Source organism: Bubalus kerabau, chromosome 19, assembly GCF_029407905.1.
Source record: "Bubalus kerabau isolate K-KA32 ecotype Philippines breed swamp buffalo chromosome 19, PCC_UOA_SB_1v2, whole genome shotgun sequence".
NCBI lineage: Eukaryota > Metazoa > Chordata > Mammalia > Artiodactyla > Bovidae > Bubalus > Bubalus kerabau.
The window spans coordinates 23,971,406-23,990,470 of NC_073642.1; positions in this window are offsets into that span (position 1 = coordinate 23,971,406).

Genomic DNA, 19,065 nt, shown 5'->3' on the forward strand with positions numbered 1-19,065 from the left:
AATTGAAAGTCTAGAGATAAATCCATATATCTATGTCAATTGACTTTCTACAAGGGTGACAATACTAATTCAATGGGGAAAGAACAGTTTTTTCATCAATGGTGAAGGACAGCTAAATATGCACATACAAAAGAATGAACTTGGACTCCTAGCATATAATGTTTACAAAGCATTAACTCAAAATTTATCAGGAACCTAAATTTAAGTGCTAAAATAAAGCTCTTGGAAGAAACTGTAGCCATAAATCTTCATGATTTGGATTAGGAGATGGCACAAAAAAACATAAGCTACAACAACAAAAATAGATAAACGGGACTACATCAAAATTTAAAGCTTTGTTGCTACAAGGGATATAATCAAGAAAGTGGACAGCCATAGAATGGGAGAAAATATTTAAAAATCATATACATGAAAGGGAAATTGTTTCTAGGCCTGTTTGTAAGTCTAACAAAGTTAGCCTAGGTACCCAACAAGCACAATAGACTATATAGTGTTGCACTGTAATAGGTTTATAATACTTTCCACACAAATAACACATAAAAACAAACATACAAAACATTTTTGATCTCACAGTACAGGACCTTGAAAAAGTACATTAGTACAGTTATAATAGCTGACATACAGGGGCACATTCACGTCTTTGAAAGTTCTCAACTTGAAGGTTCATATGTAGGGGAGGGATTTACTGTAAAATGTATACAGTGACTTTTAGGATATGTGACTTTTAGGGTATGTGAATTGTATCTCAATAATGTGGGCATTATTAAAAAAAAAACTATTGTATGAGGGAAATTGTTCAACTAATTTAAGAAAAATAAAGTGAGAACCCAAACTCATAGCATGCAACAGAATAAATTCAGCCTTGATTAAAGTGCTTCAGTGTAAAAGTCATTAAACTGGAATAGAACTACCAGGATGCAAAGGATCTTTTCAAGTATAAAACAAATGAACACAAAAAATTGATATGTGTTGTATAGAAAAATTTAAGAGCTGAATGTCAATTTTTTTTTTTTCTGTAATTGAACTCACCCCCTACACACAAGCCTCCATTTTTGTTCTAAGCAGGAAAACCCAAACTTGGCTATATGGTTTTAAGCACAGTGATTTCTGAACCTTAACCTGGTCAGTTAGAGATTGGCCCTGTCCTTTCTGCCCCTTTTCCTCAAGGATTGTCTCAGTTTATGAGGAGGAAAAGAGGATGAAAGGAAACTTAGGTATCTATCTGGCTCTGAAGGAGGGTAGTCTGATCCTCAGATATGGGCTTACATCCTCCCTAACTTATATGAATATTCACTGGAAGGACTGATGCTGAAGCTGAAGCTCAAATACTTTGGCCACCTAATGCAAAGAGCCAGTTCATTGGAAAAGACCCTGATACTGGGAAAGATTGAGGGCAGGAGGAGAAGTGGGTGATAGAGGATGAGATGGTTGGATGGCATCACTGACTCAATGGACAGGAGTTTGAGCAAACTCCGGGAGACAGTGAAGTACAGGGAAGCCTGCTGTGCTGCAGTTCATGGGGTCATGAAGAGTCGGACACAACTGAGCGACTGAACAACAACTTCCCTTGGGGACGGCTGACCCCCTGTAGCTCGTCTCTTGCAATGCTGCCATAGCACATGGTTTTGGTATCCCAGCATGCATGAGCTCACAGGTGTTTTTATAAGATCTGTCTTTATTTTGGCCACACTGCACAGCATATGGAATCTTAATTCCCTGTTAGGGATCAAACCCATGCCCCCTGCATTGGAAGCACAGAGTCTCAACCAGTAGACCGACAGGGAGGTTGTTCACAAGGTTGTTTATACTGCACTGTGCTTTCGTTTCAGTGTTCTGGACATTGCCTGGGTCATATTGTGAGGATGCAGCAGCATCATGTAATTTGTCAACACCTCAAGAGTTCTGAGTCTGGCTGTGATGACACAAAGAGGTACTGGCCCCACCCTAGGGCAGCACACAACCTCTTCCACCTCAGATAAGGACTATGATGTCCGGAAATGGCATCATCCCTCCCATACACTACCTCTCATAAAGCACAGTTCCTACTCAATTATGATATTTTATGGCATCATCCTCAATGGTGTATGTTATACTGTTGCTGTTCGATCACTAATGTGTATCCAACTCTTTGCAATCCAATGGACTGAAGCATGCAGTCTGTAGGGAAGCCCTGTCCTTCAGCATCTCCTGAAGTTTGCTCAAATTCATGTCCATTGAGTTGGTGATTCTTTCTAACCATCTCATCACTTTGATTTCCTTTAGGATTGATTGGTTTGATCTCCATGCTATTCAAGGGACTTGTAAGAGTCTTCTTTTGAAAAGCATCACAATTTGAAAGGGTCAGTTCTTTCTTCAGTGTTCAGCCTTCTTTATGGTCCAATTCTCACATTCGTACATGACTACTAGTAAAAACCATATCTTTGACAGTACGGACTTTTGTTGGCAAGGTGATGTTTCTCCTTTTTAATATGCTGTCTAGGTTTACCATAGCTTTCCTCCAAAGGAGCAAGCGTCTTTTAATTTCATGGTTGCAGTCATCATCCTCAGTAATTTGGGAGCCTGAGAAAAGAAAATCTGTCACTGCTTCCACTTTTCTGCCTTCTATTTGCCATGAAGTGATGGGACTGGACACCATGATCTTATTCGTTTTTTAAATGTTGAGTTTCAAGCTAGCTTTTTCACTCTCTCTTATCAGGAGACTCTTTAGTTCCTCTTCACTTTCTGCCATTAGAGTGGAGTGGTATCATCTGCATATCTGAGGTTGTTGATATGTCTCCCAGCAATGTTGATTCCAGCTTGTGCTTCATTTTGGATGATGTACTCTATGTATAAAGTTAAAGAAGCAGGGTGACAGTATACAGTCTTGACATACTCCTTTCCCAATCTGGAGCCAGTCTGTTGTTCCATGTCCGTTTCTAACTGTTGCTTCTTGATTTGCATACAGGTTTCTCAGGAGACAGGTAAGAAGATGGCCTGATATTCCCATCTCTTTTGAAATTTTCCACACTTTGTTGTGATCCACGTGATCCACACAGTCAAAGGCTTTAGCATAGTCAATGAAGCAAAAGTAGGTGTTTTTCTGGAATTCTCTTGGTTTCTCTATGATCCAGCAAATGCTGGCAATATGATCTCTGGTTCCTCTGCCTCTTCGAAACCCAGCCTGTACATCTGGAAGTTCTCAGTTCACAGACTGCTGAAGACTAGCTTGAAGGATTTTGACCATAACCTTGCCAGTATGTGAAATGAGCACAATTGTACAATAGTTTAATCATTCTTTGGCATTGCCCTTCTTTGGGATTGGAATGAAAATTGACCTTTTCCAGTCCCATGGCCACTGCTGAGTTTTCCAAATTCATCAGTTCTCTTTAATTTACAGATTAAGTCTGGATCCTAGTGTTTTCAACTATTCTAAACTTATTCCTCTGTTTAGAAACTGTTTGATTAGGATGTATGGATAGTGGGTTGGCAGAGAATAAAATAAACGTTTATCTTAAGGGGCTTACACTAGAAGAATACTTCTGTTTTGAATAAAAGTCTAAAGTGGTAGATGGTTTAGAGGGTAGAAGAGCTCTGCTCCCTGAGGTCACTCAGAGACCCAAATGTCTTCCATCTGGCGGCTCCACCACACTAGAGGAACGTGCTGCAGCCAGAGGAAATGGGGAGAGAGCCGAGAGGGCCACCAATGGAATCTGGAGTTCTGCCACTCTCTTCTTGGTGTAATTTTGAACTTGCTAACTTCCTAATCATCACATTGGGATATTATTGTCCGTGTCAAATTATGATCGGGAAGTTGTTTTTTAATTGAAGTGTAGTTGATTTATGATGTGTGTTAATTTCTGCTCTACAGTCAAGTGATTTAGTTATACATATATGTACATTCTTTTTTAATATGCTTCTCCATTATAGTTTATCATAGGATATTGAATATAATTCTCTGTGCTATACAGTAGGAACTTGTTGTTTATCCATCTTATATATAAAAGCTTACATCTGCTAACCCCAGCCTCCCAATCCATCCCTCCCCCAGCTCCCCTCCCTTGGCAACCACCAGTCTGTTCTGTCGTGATTCTGTTTCTGTTCATATGTAGGTTCATTTGTGTCATTGTTTAGATTCCACTCATAAGTGATACCACATGGTATTTTTCTTTCTTTTCTGACTTATTTCACTGAGTATGATAATGTCTAGTTGCATCCATGTCACTGCATATGGCATTATTCCATCCTTTTTGTGGCTGAGTGGTATTCCATTGTATATATGTACTACATCTTCATCCATTCCTCTGTCGATGGACACTTAGGTGGTTTCCATGTCTTGGCTATTGTGAATAGTGATGCTATGAACACAGGGGTGCATGTATCTTTTAAAATTAGTTTGTCCAATATATACCCTGGAGTGGGATTGCTGGATCATGTGGTGATTCTTGTTAGTTTTCTGAGGAACCTCCATACTGTCTTCCACAGTGGCTGCACCAATGTACATTCCCACCAGCAGTATAGGAGGGTTCCCTTTTCCCCACACCCTCTCTAGCATTTATTTGTAGACTCTTTAATGATGACCATTCTGACTGGTATGAGGTGATTCCTCATTATAGTTTTGATTTGCATTTCTCTTAGTAATTAGCGATGTTGAGCACCTTTTCCTCGAACTGTGAACTTCCAGATTATCAAGCTGGTTTTAGAAAAGGCAGAGGAACCAGAGATCAAATTGTCAACATCTGCTGGATCATCGAAAAAGCAAGAGACTTCCAGAAAAACATCTATTTCTGCTTTATTGACTATGCCAAAGCCTTTGACTGTGTAGATCACAATAAATGGTGGAAAAAAAATTCTGAAAGAGATGGGAATACCAGACCATTTGACCTGCCTCTTGAGAAACCTATATGCAGGTCAGGAAGCAACAGTTAGAACTGGACATGGAACAACAGACTGGTTCCAAATAGGAAAAGGAGTACGTCAAGGCTGTATATTGTCACCCTGCTTATTTAACTTATATGCAGAGTACATCATGAGAAACGCTGGGCTGGAAGAAGCACAAGCTGGAATCAAGATTACCAGGAGAAATATCAATAACCTCAGATATGCAGATGACACCACCCTTATGGCAGAAAGTGAAGAAGAACTAAAAAGCCTCTTGATGAAAGTGAAAGAGGAGAGTGAAAAAGTTGGCTTAAAGCTCAACATTCAGAAAATGAAGATCATGGCATCTGGTCCCATCACTTCATGGGAAATAGATGGGGAAACAGTGGAAACAGTGTCAGACTTTATTTTGGGGGGCTCCAAAATCACTGCAAATGGTGACTGCAGCCATGAAATTAAAAGACGCTTCCTCCTTGGAAGGAAAGTTCTGACCAACCTAGATAACATATTGAAAAGCAGAGACATTACTTTGCCAACAAAGGTCCGTCTAGCCAAGCCTATGGTTTCTCCAGTGGTCATGTATGGATGCAAGAGGTGGACTGTGAAGAAAGCTGAGCGCCGAAGAATTGATGCTTTTGAACTGTTGGAGAAGACTCTTGAGAGTCCCTTGGACTGCAAGGAGATCCAACCAGTCCATCCTAAAGGAGATCAGTCCTGGGTGTTCTTTGGAAGGACTGATGCTAAAGCTGAAACTCCAGTACTTTGGCCACCTCATGTGAAGAGTTGACTCATTGGAAAAGACTCTGATGCTGGGAGGGATTGGGGGCAGGAGGAGAAGGGGATGACAGAGGGTGAGATGGCTGGATGGCATCATTGACTCGATGGACGTGAGTTTGAGTGAACTCCAGGAGTTGGTGATGGACAGGAGGCCTGATGTGCTGCGATTCATGGGGTCACAAAGAGTTGGACACAACTGAGCGACTGAACTGAACTGAACTGATTGCTTTTTTGGAGAAATGTCTGTTTAGGTCTTCTGCCTATTTTTGAATAGGCTTTGATTGTTGTTGAGTTGTATGAGTTATTTGTACATCTTGGAAATTAAGCCCTTCTTGGTTGCATCATTTGCAAATATTTTCTCCCATTCTGTAGATTGTCTTATGTCTGGGAGGTTTTGATTAACTGGTTTAGTGTGAAGCACTTAGCAGCCTGAGTCATAGCAGATGCTCACTCTATGGCTCTTCCTTCCTCCTCCACATGGTGAGTTGCTGGGGAAAATGAGATGACCTTGACCATTGGCTCAGTTTCCATTTTGAGCCTTCACTAAGATTTGTCAATGTAGTGTCAGCTGCATCTCCTATTACCAGCACAATTCCAGCCAGAACCATTCTCCTTGAGTGGAAAATGTTCAGAACAGCTGCCCTGATTCTCAACAGAAAACCTAGTTTCCAATTTTGTTTTAGTAGCTTATGGTGGATATCTGGACCTGAGTGAGTGAGAAGTCTATCTTTTAAGATCACTGTTCCCTTTTCACTTTTGGGATCAATCTCAGTGAATCTGTGAAGGGCTTCCTGTGGTCTATCTAGGAATTTACCAGGCTCTTCCTTCTCTCCCTGTTTTATTGTTGCCAGTTTGCTATGCTATGCTATGCTAAGTCACTTCAGTCATGTCCGACTCTGTGTGACCCCTAGACGGCAGCCCACCAGGCTTCCCTGTCCCTAGGATTCTCCAGGCAAGAACACTGGAGTCGGTTGCCATTTCCTTCTCCAATGCATGAAAGTGAAAAGTGAAAGTGAAGTCGCTCAGTTGTGTCTGACTCTTAGCGACCCCATGGACTGCAGCCTACCAGGCTCCTCCGTCCATGGGATTTTCCAGGCAAGAGTACTGGAGTGGGGTGCCACAGCCTTCTCCGTGTTGCCAGTTTGGCATAGTTTAAAGTTTTAGCGTGAGGTTGCCTGAGTCCTTCAAGAACACATCTGACAAAGTGACTCTGATCCCATCTTTCTTTAGCCGTGTAATAGTCCCAGTCTGGTTCTGTTGTCGGGACTGCCTGATTCCCAGTAGGGAGGGTGGCTATCTTGTCCTCTATCTTTCCTGCTGATTCATCACCAAGCCATTCATCTCCATAGGCAACAGCTTTCTCCAAAACTCGAGTTTTTGAGTCAGGAGTTAGCGTCTGTCCCAAGATATACATCACATCTTTCCGAGTAAGGTCATAAACAGAATAACACCCTTAAAGGCTCTAATATATTTCTCTGCATCCTCCAAATAGTTTCCCAGATCCTCCTTGATTCTTTGTATTTCTTGATAAGAAAAGGGGTGATTAACTCTCATAGACTGGTCATTCCTCCCAGTGGGTCCTTCCTGAAGAGGCAACAGCTTGTGTGGCCGTTCCTCAGCCTCTCTAGCTGCCCTTTGCATATGATCCCAGGGATAGATTGGAGAAGTCTGTTTTTCCTTATCTCTGTCTCCTATCCTCCATCTCTTCCTCCATCTCATCTCCTTTCTCATCCTGTATTTTACCCTTAGTTTTAGTTTCCTGAGTTTCCTTTATTTCAACTGAGTTTCTATTGAAACCACAGTAATCTGAGGTCATCTTGAGACAAGGATTGCCTGAACCTCTGCTGAGACTGGAGTAGTTTGAATTTCGGTATGAATTTCTACCGAGACCAAGGCAACCCTTCCTAGAGGGGTGCCCTGTCTTTGAGTTTGTTCAGTTGGGAGCCCCAGATATGGGGGCAAAGTAGGAGAACAGGAGGGAACTGAAAGTGTCACACCCAAATCTATACCCTTAGGACATGTCTGGCGTGTCTCGCAGAGAGAAAAAGAGCAGCGTATATGTCACTTCTACCCATTTCTCTTGTTTTCTACAGAACTGGTCTAATTGTAAAATGGTATAATTAAGAGACACTCCAACTGGCCATTGTTTGCCGTCCTCCAGTGGATACCGTGGCCATGCAGTTTCACATAGGAAGGTCAGGTGTGTCTTCTTTAAGCCCTGGGAATTGAATCTATCCCAGTTTTTCAGGATACAGTCCAAAGTAGTATGGCTGGAACTGTTAGCTCCTGTTTGTAAAAGAGAAAAAAGCAGTGTCCCGTACTTTGGCTCTTTTCTACCCGAGGTGTCCCCCCTTGCTGTAGATGGGAATGGAGATAGGTCTTCCACCCAAGCTTCCTTCCCTAGCTGGAGTTAACCTGTCTCTTACCAACACAGGTGTCTCATCACTGGCCTTCTCCATTCTATCAGTGAGGCGGGATAGAGATGAACCAGGGGTAGACCTGATGGCATCCCAGATTGATGTCCAGTTGCTCACCATTAAGACCTTTTCCTGATTTCTGCTCTTCCTCTGATGTCACCCAGGGTGCAACAGAGTAGCCTTCCAGAATGCCTCCCAAACTAAGATGACTAGAGGAAAGATTCATCTCCTGGGTGCCTGTGCACAGTCCTGAATATATTCCTGACCACAATAAAACTGGAAAACCATAAAGGGACAAACATAAAACCCAAAATTTCCCTTCAGAGTGTCACGACACCAGTATATGTCATAGTGAAAGAGGTGGTGAAGGGCCGGCCAGAGAGGAAAAAGTGATTTTTGTCCTCGAGCTATTAGGGCCAATCCTTTCAGTTCATTTCCACAGATTCCACAGGAAGAATATCTAGGGAGTTGAGACAAAAGTCACTGGAGAGCCTCCTCTGGTCTCCTAAGAGCTAGTGTTACCAAAGGAAGAAGCCCATTGTACTTCCAATCTGACCAGATCCTAGAATTTCTGTGCTGTGTCCTCAGAAACCTCATGATCGCCAGCAGTGCCTCTCTCCATGCAGACTGGAGGCACAGCTGTGGCTATGACTCACTTTTAGGTTGCTGGCCCCTGAGGCAGGCAGCTAAGAGAGCAACCTCCAGCCTGAGAGACGTTCCTGGAGCTAGAGCTCCACCTAGCACCTAACTGTGCTGCTGTCTGCAGTACATGAGAATACAACCAAGGTAACTTTTGATTCCTAGAAAGGCTAGATGCTTCATGACTATCAATCCAAACTTGGGGTCTAAGTAAAAGTACACAGTAACAGCATGGACCGCAAGTCCCTTGAAAGTCTATTATTTTACAGATTAGGTTAGTAGTTTCAATTCCCCAGGTAGTTACAAAATGGTCAAAGAGGCCAGGAAAAGTTGACTGAGAAAGAAAAGTCAGGTTCTGCGTTTCATCCATTTCTGGCCGCTCCCCTCACAGGGACATCAGATGGCTCTTGGCATTGGCAGGTCAGTATAAACCCCTGACTGGCTCCCTTTCAGGATACCTTCAGTCGTTATTAGGCGCCATGGAACCACAAAGCCAGTCTCAATTCTTGCTTCACACTACCGGGGTCCAGCCCCAGCAGGATCCAGGGAATCCCTCAGGATGACAGCGTTGGTGAGAGAGAAAGAGTTAAAAGTAAAGGGGAGAGAAAGAGGCTTGATCTTCCTTGGTTTACACAGAAAGCCAATAAAGCTCCTGACATGGAACTTGCTCTGTTCACGGAGGCCACAGGCGCCCTCTCTGTGGGGTGAGGACACAGGACGCCCTCTCCCCGGTGAAGACGCAGGGTGCCTTCCTGATCAGGTCTTAGAAGCCCAGGCAAAAAAGTGAACTCAGAGGGCCTCTGTGCTCCATGGAGTCAGCCTGAAAGAAAGGGAGAGAGAGAGAAAGAGAAAGAAAGAAAGAATGACATGGGGAGACCAAGCATCAGTGAGCAAGGCCCATAACTTTATTTTTAAAAGGAGCTTTTATACCCTCAGTTGTACATAGAGGATAATAAGGGGGTGCAGAGTCATGCAAGGTCAGCAGCCCTTGACCCTTATCAAGACCAGGCTTTCTTTCTGCAAACCTATCATATACAAAAGGCTTTAGGTGATTTGCATCATCTTCTGGCCAGGAGGCATGTTAACATTTTTTCCTCTGATAAAGGTTAATCAACCAGAAAACCTTTTTTCTCCAAAGGTGATTTTTCTAAACTTTGGCACCACTCCCCAAAAGCACTAGATAAAGTTGCATTTATACAGGGCAAAGGTGCAGTGGGGTATAACAAAGAAAGAATTTAAAGAATTTATTAACTCAAGGGTCTAGAGTTTAACACCAAGACTACTACTTATTTTTCCATATACCAACTATATCAATTAATATACTCCCAAGGACACAATGGGTAAGGGATATGGAAACTTGGCAGCAAGCATTGGCTCAACAATGAAATCCTCCACCAGTTCTATTCTAATAATTTTTAACTGCCTGAAAGGCTCTATATTGTTAGAATGTTTTAAGCTTCCCGTGCCTCTTGTGGTTGGGAGGCTGTAAACAATCACATGTGTAGCTGTAAGAGTCCAGATAAACCTATCAGGCAGGTTAGAAAGCCATCTGAGGGGTTTGGATTGAAACACTCCTATTGTGCCCAGGAACTTATTAACTAGAGCTCTAAGTTGATTTCTTCAGAGAAAGGTGGTCGGGGATAGCCCCCCGTTAATGTCAGAGGAGTTGGTGAAAGTCATAAAATAGTAAGACAGACAGATTCTGGTTTTGGGGTAGATGCTCGAGCAGGTCCAGGGGGTCCCTCGAGTCCTGATCTGCCTTTGCCTGTCAGGTCCTCTCCGCATGACCTTTGTCATGAGTGGGATCTCCCGTTGTGGCTCCCGGCAACACTTGTTTGTACATCTCTTCCATATAGCATTCACACAGACCAGGCACACTGTGTTAGTAAAGTAGAAAATGTGTTTACTAGGAGAACCAAAGAACTAGAGCTCTAAGTGTCTTTACCATGTCCTGAAGATCCTGAAAGAGCCCCTAAGATGAAAGATTGTGGCTGTGAGCCAAGAACGACACTGGAATTTTTGGCCTGCAGATGAGAGTATTTCAATCTTGGGCCAGAGACAAGGCTTGATCACTCAAAGCTTTTGTGTAGCAAAGTTTTATTAAAGCACAAAAAGGATAGACAAAGCTTCTGACAATAGACAGCAGAAGTGGGCAGAAAAGATACCCCCTTGCCGGTTTTTAGCAAGGCATCTAATGCCTGTTAGCAAGTTGTTGATCATAGATAGAAGAAACACTTCAAGGTTGAGAGAGTTGCACCAGCTTTCTCTCCCATAGCATACATATCTGCACAAGGGAGTCCTCTCCAGACTAGATGTCTCTGGGTGAGATATATTGTATCCACAAAACAATTAAGTCTTGAAGGAAAACAGACCTCCAAACAAACACATAGTTTCATTAACATAGCTTAAGAAAAACTTTTTCATGAGTAAGATGTATTGTTTCTTTGGGCAGTTGGCAGCTCAAGGTTTGGGGAAAGGGTACTTTCAGGTAGAACCCATTGTCATCATAGCAATTAAAAGGAGCCTCCTACTCACGTGACTAAAGCGGGAGAAAAAGAATGTCGGAAAAAAGGTCCACTGCTTGCCATTCATTTCCTCCTGCCGCTTGGGGACGTCTGGCCTCCCTAGCATGACTTGCCAAATGGTGGGGCCTTAATACGATAGGAAGTGTCCTTATATGAAGAGGAAGAGACACCCAGAACTCTCTCTCCTTCTGTGTGAACAGAGAGAAGAGGTCATGTGAGGATGGAGAGAGAGGATCCTGGCGGGCTACAGTCCTGTCCATGGGGTTGCAAAAGAGTTGGATATGACTTGTGACTAAACAACAACAACAATGTTGGAAGAGGGCTGTCTACAAGGCAGTAAAAGAAATCTGACTGAAACCAACCCTAATACCTTGATTTTGGGCTTCTAGCCTCTAGAGTTGTGAAAAAATTAATTTCTGCTGTTTAAGGGATCCAGTGTGTGCTTTTCTTTTATGGTGCCCTGAAGACTACTGGGGCTTCCCAGGTGGCACTAGTGGTAAAGAATGTGCCTGCCAATGCAGGAGATGTAAAAGATGTAGGAGACATAGGTTCAATCCCCTGGGTTGGGAAGATCTCCTGGCAGAGGGCATGGCAACCAACTTCAGTATTTTTACCTGGAGAATCCTATGGACAGAGGAGCCTGGCAGGGGATCGCAAAGAGCTGGACATGGCTAAGTGACTAACACTACACAGACTACTACTAATACAGGGTCCTACACATTACTTTAAACATTTTTGTAGATTTTCTTTATTATCATGTTACTCGAGGTGGCATTTCGAATAGGGGGTTCTGAGACTTTTGTGCATCTATTAATAGTGGTCCTCGGTTCCTTTTCCTAAAGCCTGCTCTTATTGTTATTGCCTCACATCTGTCTATCTTGTAGCTTCTGTTATTGAGCTGCCATATTGAAAGGGACCTGACTCTGGCTTACCTTTATATTGGAGGACAAAGACACTACAATTTCCAAATGCTATCCTTGAGGTCAGACACATACATTCATTTTTAGAGACCAATCAGATTTTTTCTTCTCCAAAAAAGTATTAGAACAGATGATGATTTTTGTGTGTGCATGTTTATTACATAATCAGTTCAGTTCAGTTCAGTCGCTCAGTCGTGTCCGACTCTTTGTGACCCCATGAATCTCAGCACACAAGGTCTCCCTGTCCATCACCAACTCCTGGAGTTCACTGAGACTCACGTCCATCGAGTCAGTGATGCCATCCAGCTATCTCATCCTCTGTCATCCCCTGTTTAGCTTTTCTAAACAGCCATCTATCTATGGACCTCATGGCCATCTTTGCTAACAAGGATGCTTGCACTGAGATTTACAAAATCCTCCACACAATCAGAGGAAGGCCACTTTGCCAAAGTAAAGTTGGCACGGCATGTTGTGACAGGGGGAGAGGTGCCCATTAAGGTCATAAATGAACGTCAACAGAGCTTTTCCAGTTTCCAGGAGTTCCTTCCTGAGATCAACAGTATGCAAGTTCTGAACCATCCCAATATTGTGAAACTCCTGAAAGTCACTGACACATGAGAGAGACTCTCCTCATGGAATGCCTCCGTGGGGGAGACATGCACACCTGCCTGGATGAGCAGGGCCGCGTGACAGAGGCTGGGCCCCAGGCCGCTTCCGGCAGCCGCTCTTGGCCCTTCAGCTCTGAGCAGCGAGCGTGGTGCACCGGGCCCTGGCCCTAAGCAGCTCGCTCCGCTATGGGAACCGAAAGGCGAAGATTGCAGACTCGCACAACGAGCACAGGCCCAGAGAGAAGCTAGATACCTTCTGCAACACTGCAGCCTACACGCCCCTGAGCTCGCCCCGGGGCGGAGCTGCATGCGCCCACCTGCGGACGTGTGTGGAGCCTCGGTGTCATCCTGCAGCCATGGTAACAGGGTCCTGCCCCTTCCAGGGACAAGATTTCTGGCAGCTCTGCACAGAGCGCTCATAGGGCAACACATTGTGCCCCACACTACCTATCGTCTGAAATAAGCTCACTGGCAAATATGCTCACCCTCAACCCTGTAGGGTTTGTCAACAGAGGTACTTTAACTGATACTTGGAAGCATCCATGGGTTAAGATGGGCCGGGAGCCACTCCTGCCACTCTGTGAAGAGGACTCGGGGGTGACAGTGGAGATGATTCTGGGCTCAAGGTGGGACCAGAGCCTGCACTTGAAGGGACCCAAGGTGGGATTCCAGACCACTGTTGTGAGGCCCTCCCTCCTCTTCCAAGAAACTTAGCAACTGAGAACTCCAGTCTCCAAGCCCTGAGGCATCCACCCTCCTACTGGCCTGGGTATTCCTGTGGGAGACCATTCCAGGCAGGAGACAACCCACAATTCACAGAAGACCACCAAGGCTCCCCCCTCCCTCCCCGCACCCGGCCTGGAAGTGAGGACAGGTACCCCAAACCCAGCCCCCTCGTGTGACCTTAGCCTCCCCCTGCATAAGTGGCATCTGCGACAGCTGCAACACCTGGGGCACCACAACACCTGCGACAGCAGCAGTACCTGAGCTCCTGTGACACAGGTGGCTCCCACAACACCCGGGACAGCAGTAGCACCCATGACACCCGCGGCACGTGCAATACCCCAACATTCGTGGCACCCAAGACACTCAAGACACCAGCGGGACCCATGACGTCCAAGACACCAGTGGCACTCAAGACAGCAGCAGCACCTGAGACACCAGAGATGCCAGCTGCACCAGGATACCAGCGGCACCCACTGTGCCACTGACACCCCAGACACCAGTGGCACCCAAGATGCCAGTGGGACCCGAGTCAGTAGTGACACCCATGACACCACTGACACCATGAAACCAGCAGCACCCGTGACACCCGAGACAGCAGCAGCACCTGAGACACCTGGAACACCCAACGCACGCCCACCACCTGCCGCACCCAAGGCACCCCAGGCACCCAGGGTACTAGTGACACCCACGGCACACGGAACACCAGTGACACTCCCAAAACACTGACACCCAAGACACTAGCGGCACCCATGACACCCGTGACTCCAGGGCGCCTGAAAAACCTGCAGCAGAGCCCCAGAGGGAACCCACTGACCCGAGTGCGGCCAACATGGTCGGAAGCTCCTACCAAGCCAGGCAGCCAGAGTTCCCAGCCACTCCCTCTGGCCTCAGTCAGAAAAAGAAGGGGCTGGCTGGGAGAATACAAAATTTTATTGTGAAACATTTCTGTTGCAGGCTTCCTGGCAAGAGGTGCAAAAATACAATAGTCCCAGAAACAACAACTGTATGACTAACTGAGATAGAAGTCAGGCCTGCAGAGCTGCCTGGGACCTGATAGGGTGGATGATGACTTTCAAACCCAGCACCTCCATGGCCTCATAGGGCATCACCATGTGCTTGACCCTCAACCCTACCAACAGAGCTAATTTACCATGTCTTAATCAGCATCTATGGGTCAAGATGGGCCAGGAGGTGCCACTCCCACCACTCTGTGAAGAGGACAAGGAGGTGACAGTGCAGATGCCTCTGAGCTTGATGTGGGACCAGAGCCAGAAGTCAGAAAGCCTGTGTGTGAATAGACCCAGGGTGGGGCCCCATACCCTGACTGTGAAGCCCCTCCTCCCATGATGAACTCCAGTACCCAAAAACTCCAGCCTCCAAGCCCTGAGGTGTCCATCTTCATTTCATCCTGGCTATTCCTGTGGGAGACCATTTGGATGCAGGAGACAACCCACGATTCAAAGATCACCAACCCTACAAATCCCCCACCAACCCCATCAGTCTCATGTGACCCTGGGGCCATTCCCTTCACCAGCAACATCTTCAACACCCGAGGCACCTGCCACACACCCAAAACCTGCCGCACCCAAAGCACCCCCGACACCCAGGGAACTAGCAATGCATGCGGCACGCGTGACAACAGCGACTAGCGACAACTGACACACCAGCAACACTCAGGACACCAGCGGCACCCGAGACATCCGCGGCACCCACGAACCCATGACACCAGGGGCACCCGAGACACCTGCAGCAAAGCCCAGGAGTGTACCCACCATCCCCTGAATGTGGCTGACACCGTCAGAAGCTCCTACCAAGCCAGGCAGCCAGATAAAGGGGCTGGCTGGGAGAGTACGAAATTTTATTGTGAAACATTTCTGTTGCAGGCTTCCCGGCAAGACGCACCCGCCACACCCCTGACACCCACTGTACCCAATGCATGCCTGACACTGGCCGCACCCTAGACACCCCCCAATACCCGGGGCATTGGTGAAACCCATGGCATGTGCGACATCAGTCATATTCACTAACACCAGAGACACCAGCGCCACCCGAGAGACCTGAGACACCAGCAGCACCCAAAACACCCTTGGCACCAGTGGCACCACAGACACCTGTGGTACCCATGACACCAGGGGCACCCAAGACACCTGCAGCAAAGTCCAGGAATCTGCCCACTGCCCCCTGAGTGAGACCCACACTGTTGGAAGCTCCTTCCAAGCCAGGCAGCCAGAGTCCTGAGACACTCCCTCTGCCCTCAGCCAGAAAAAGAAGGGGCTGGCTGGGAGAATACGAAAATTTATTGTGAAACGTTTCTGCTGCAGTCTTCCTGGCACGAGGTGCAAAAATACAATAGTCCTAGGAACAACCCCTGCATGACTAACTGAGACAAAAGGTCAGACCTGCTGAGCTCCCTGCGTCCCGGTCAAGTGGATATGGGATTCAAATCCAGCACCTCCACGGCCTCATAAGGCATGACCATGTGTGCAACTACTTATCATATGAAATAAGTAACTTAATGGCAAGCATGCTGACTTTCAACCCTACGAAGAGCTACCTTACCCCGTCTGTGGCAGCATCCATTGGTCAGGATGGACCAGGAGGAGCCACTCCCACCACACTGAAGAGGAGTCAGAAGTGACAGTTGGGGATGCCACTGGGCTTGAGGTGGCTCAAGAGCCAGAGCTCAGAGAGCCTGTGCTTGAATAGACCCAAGGTGGAGCCCTGTGCCATCACTGTGAAGCCATTGCCTGCCAAGAATGCCAGCACTCAAAAACTCCAGCCTCTATGCCCAGAGGTGTACACTCTTATAGCAGCCTGGCTATTCCTGTGGGAAACCATTCAGATGCAGGAGACAACCCACAATTCAAAGATCACACACATTACCACTCCCTCATGTACCGCCTTGAGTGACCCTGGGGCCACTCCCTCCACCAGTGGCATCTTCCCCAGCCGAGACACCTGCCACATCCCCAACACCTGCTGCACCCACTGCACGCCCAACACCCTGGGCACTGGTGAAACCTGTGGCACGTGTGATGCCTGTGACATTCGCAACACCAGACACACCAGCCACACCCCAGATACCCACGGCACCCATGACACCTGTGATAGCAGGAGCACCCGAGATGCCTGCAGCGAAGCCCAGGAGTGTACCCACTGCCCCCTCTGTGGGGCTGACAGTGTTGGAAGCTCCTCCCAAATCAGGCAGCCAGAGTTCCCAGCCACTCCCTCTGCCCTCAGCCAGATAAAGAAGGGGCTGGCTGGGAAAATAAATTTTATTGTGAAACATTTCTGTTACAGGCTTCCCGGCAAGAGGCACAAAAATACAATAGTTCCAGAATCAACCCCTGCATGACTAACTGAGACAAAGTTTAGACTGGCCGAGTTCCCTCAAATCCAATTCAAATCCAACACCTCCACAATCTCATAGGACATTATCATGTGCCCGACTACTTATACGAAATAAGAACGTGATCGCAAGCATGCTGACCCTCACTCCTAAAAGCAGGGCTACTTTACCCTGTCTTTGGCAGCATCCATGGGTCAACATGGGCCAGGAAAAGCCACTCCCGCCACTGTGCGAAGAGGATCTGAAGGTGACAGTGTGGATGCCTCTGAGGTCGATGTGGGACCAGAGCCAGAAGTCAGAAAGCCTGAGCTTGAATAGTCCCAGGGTGGGACTCTGTACCATCACTATGAAGTCATCACCTGCCACGAAGAATTCCAGCACTCAAAAACTCCAGCCTCTAAGCTCTGAGGTGTCCACACTCTTGCTATTCTTGTGGGAGAAAATTCAGATGGAGGAGACAGCTCATGATTCAAAGATCCCCTGACCCTACCACTCTCCCACCCATCTGCCTCGTGTGACCCTGGGGCCAGTCCCTTCACCAGCTGCATCTTCTGCACCCGAGGAATCTGCTGCACCCATTCACGCCAGACAGCCGCCAAACCCACGGCACCCCTGACACCTGGGGCACACATAACACCAGCAATTTTCGTGACACCCAAGACACTGGCAGCACCCGAGACACCCGTGACACCAGGGGAACTAGGACACCTGCAGCAAAGCCTCAGAGGGTACCTGCTATACCTGCTGCCCCCTAACTGGTCCAACACCATTGGAACATTTTCCCAAGCTGGGCAGAGTCCCCAACCACTTCCTCTGTCCAGGCCAGAAAAAGAAGGAGCTGGCTGGTAGAATAATGAAATTTTATTATGAATCATTACTGTCTGCTACTTTCTGGAAACAGGCACAGAATTACAATAGTCCCAGTAACAACCCCTGCATGACTAACTGCAACAAAAGGTCAGACCTGCCAAGCTACCTGGGACCCAGTAAAGTGGACTATGGGATTCAAATCCAGAACTCCATGGCCTCACAGGGAATTAGCATGTGCCCTCATAGGGAATTATCATGATAAATTTCATATTATCATGTGAAATAAGTACCAAATGGCAAGCATGCTGATCCTCAACCCTAAAAACAGCTAATTTACCACGTCTTCGGCAGCATCCATGGGTCAAGATGGGTCAGGAGGAGCCACTCCTGCCCCTCTGTGAAGAGGACTCGTAAGTGGCAGTGCAGATGCCCTTGGACTCAAGATGGGACCAGAGCCAGAGCTCAGAAAGCCTGTGCTGGAATAGACCCAGGATGGCGCCCTGTACCATTGAAGAGGAAAAGTTAAAATCTTTCCTCCTTCTGCCTCTGTAACTCACCTTACCCCTTGCAAAGTCTGGATCATGTAGGTCACGTGGTCTCAGAAAGTGGGGACTTGCAATACTAGGAACTGGAATTTATCTTAATCACCCTTGTCTTGCTCTTTTCAATCGCCCAGCTGCTTCAAACCTGCTTAATCATGCCTGTCCAGATCAGGCATCCCCCTCCCCATCTTGACCACTATTCCTGTGTGTGCGAAACCCCTTAGTTTAAATTAAACCAGCCTATAACAGCTAGTGTTGCCCACTACAGTCTGTCTATAAAAACTCTGTAATCCCTTTGTTTGGGGCTCAGAGCTTGAAGTGTTAACTCCTCTGGGCCCGCCTGTGTAATAAACCTGAGTTCTCCAACTCTCCAAGTGTGGTGCTTGGTTTCTCGAGTACTGCTTTCTGCAAGAGCGTCAATAGTGAAGCCCCTCCTGCCATGAGAAACTCCAGCGCCAAAAAACTCCTGCCTCCAAGCTGTGACGTGTCCACTTTCATTCCAGTCTGGTTTTTCCTGTGGGAGACCATTCGGATGCAGGAGAGAACGCATGATGCAAAGATCCCTGACACACCCGAGGCACACCTGACACCCGATGCATTCAGCGCATGCCCGATGACCAACACACACAAGGCACTATTGACACCTGAGACACATCTGCCTCTTTTGACCCTGTGGCCCCTCCCTTCACCTGCGGCATCTTCAGCTTCCACGGCACCTGCCACACCCAAGGCACGCCTGGCAACCTGGGGAGGGGGTCACTAGCAACACCCGCTGCATGTGGGCCACCAGCGACACCCGCGACACCCGAGACACCAGCGGCACCTGAGACACCCTTGGCACCATTGACAGCTGTGACACCAGGGATACCCGAGACACCTGCAGCGAAGCCCCAGA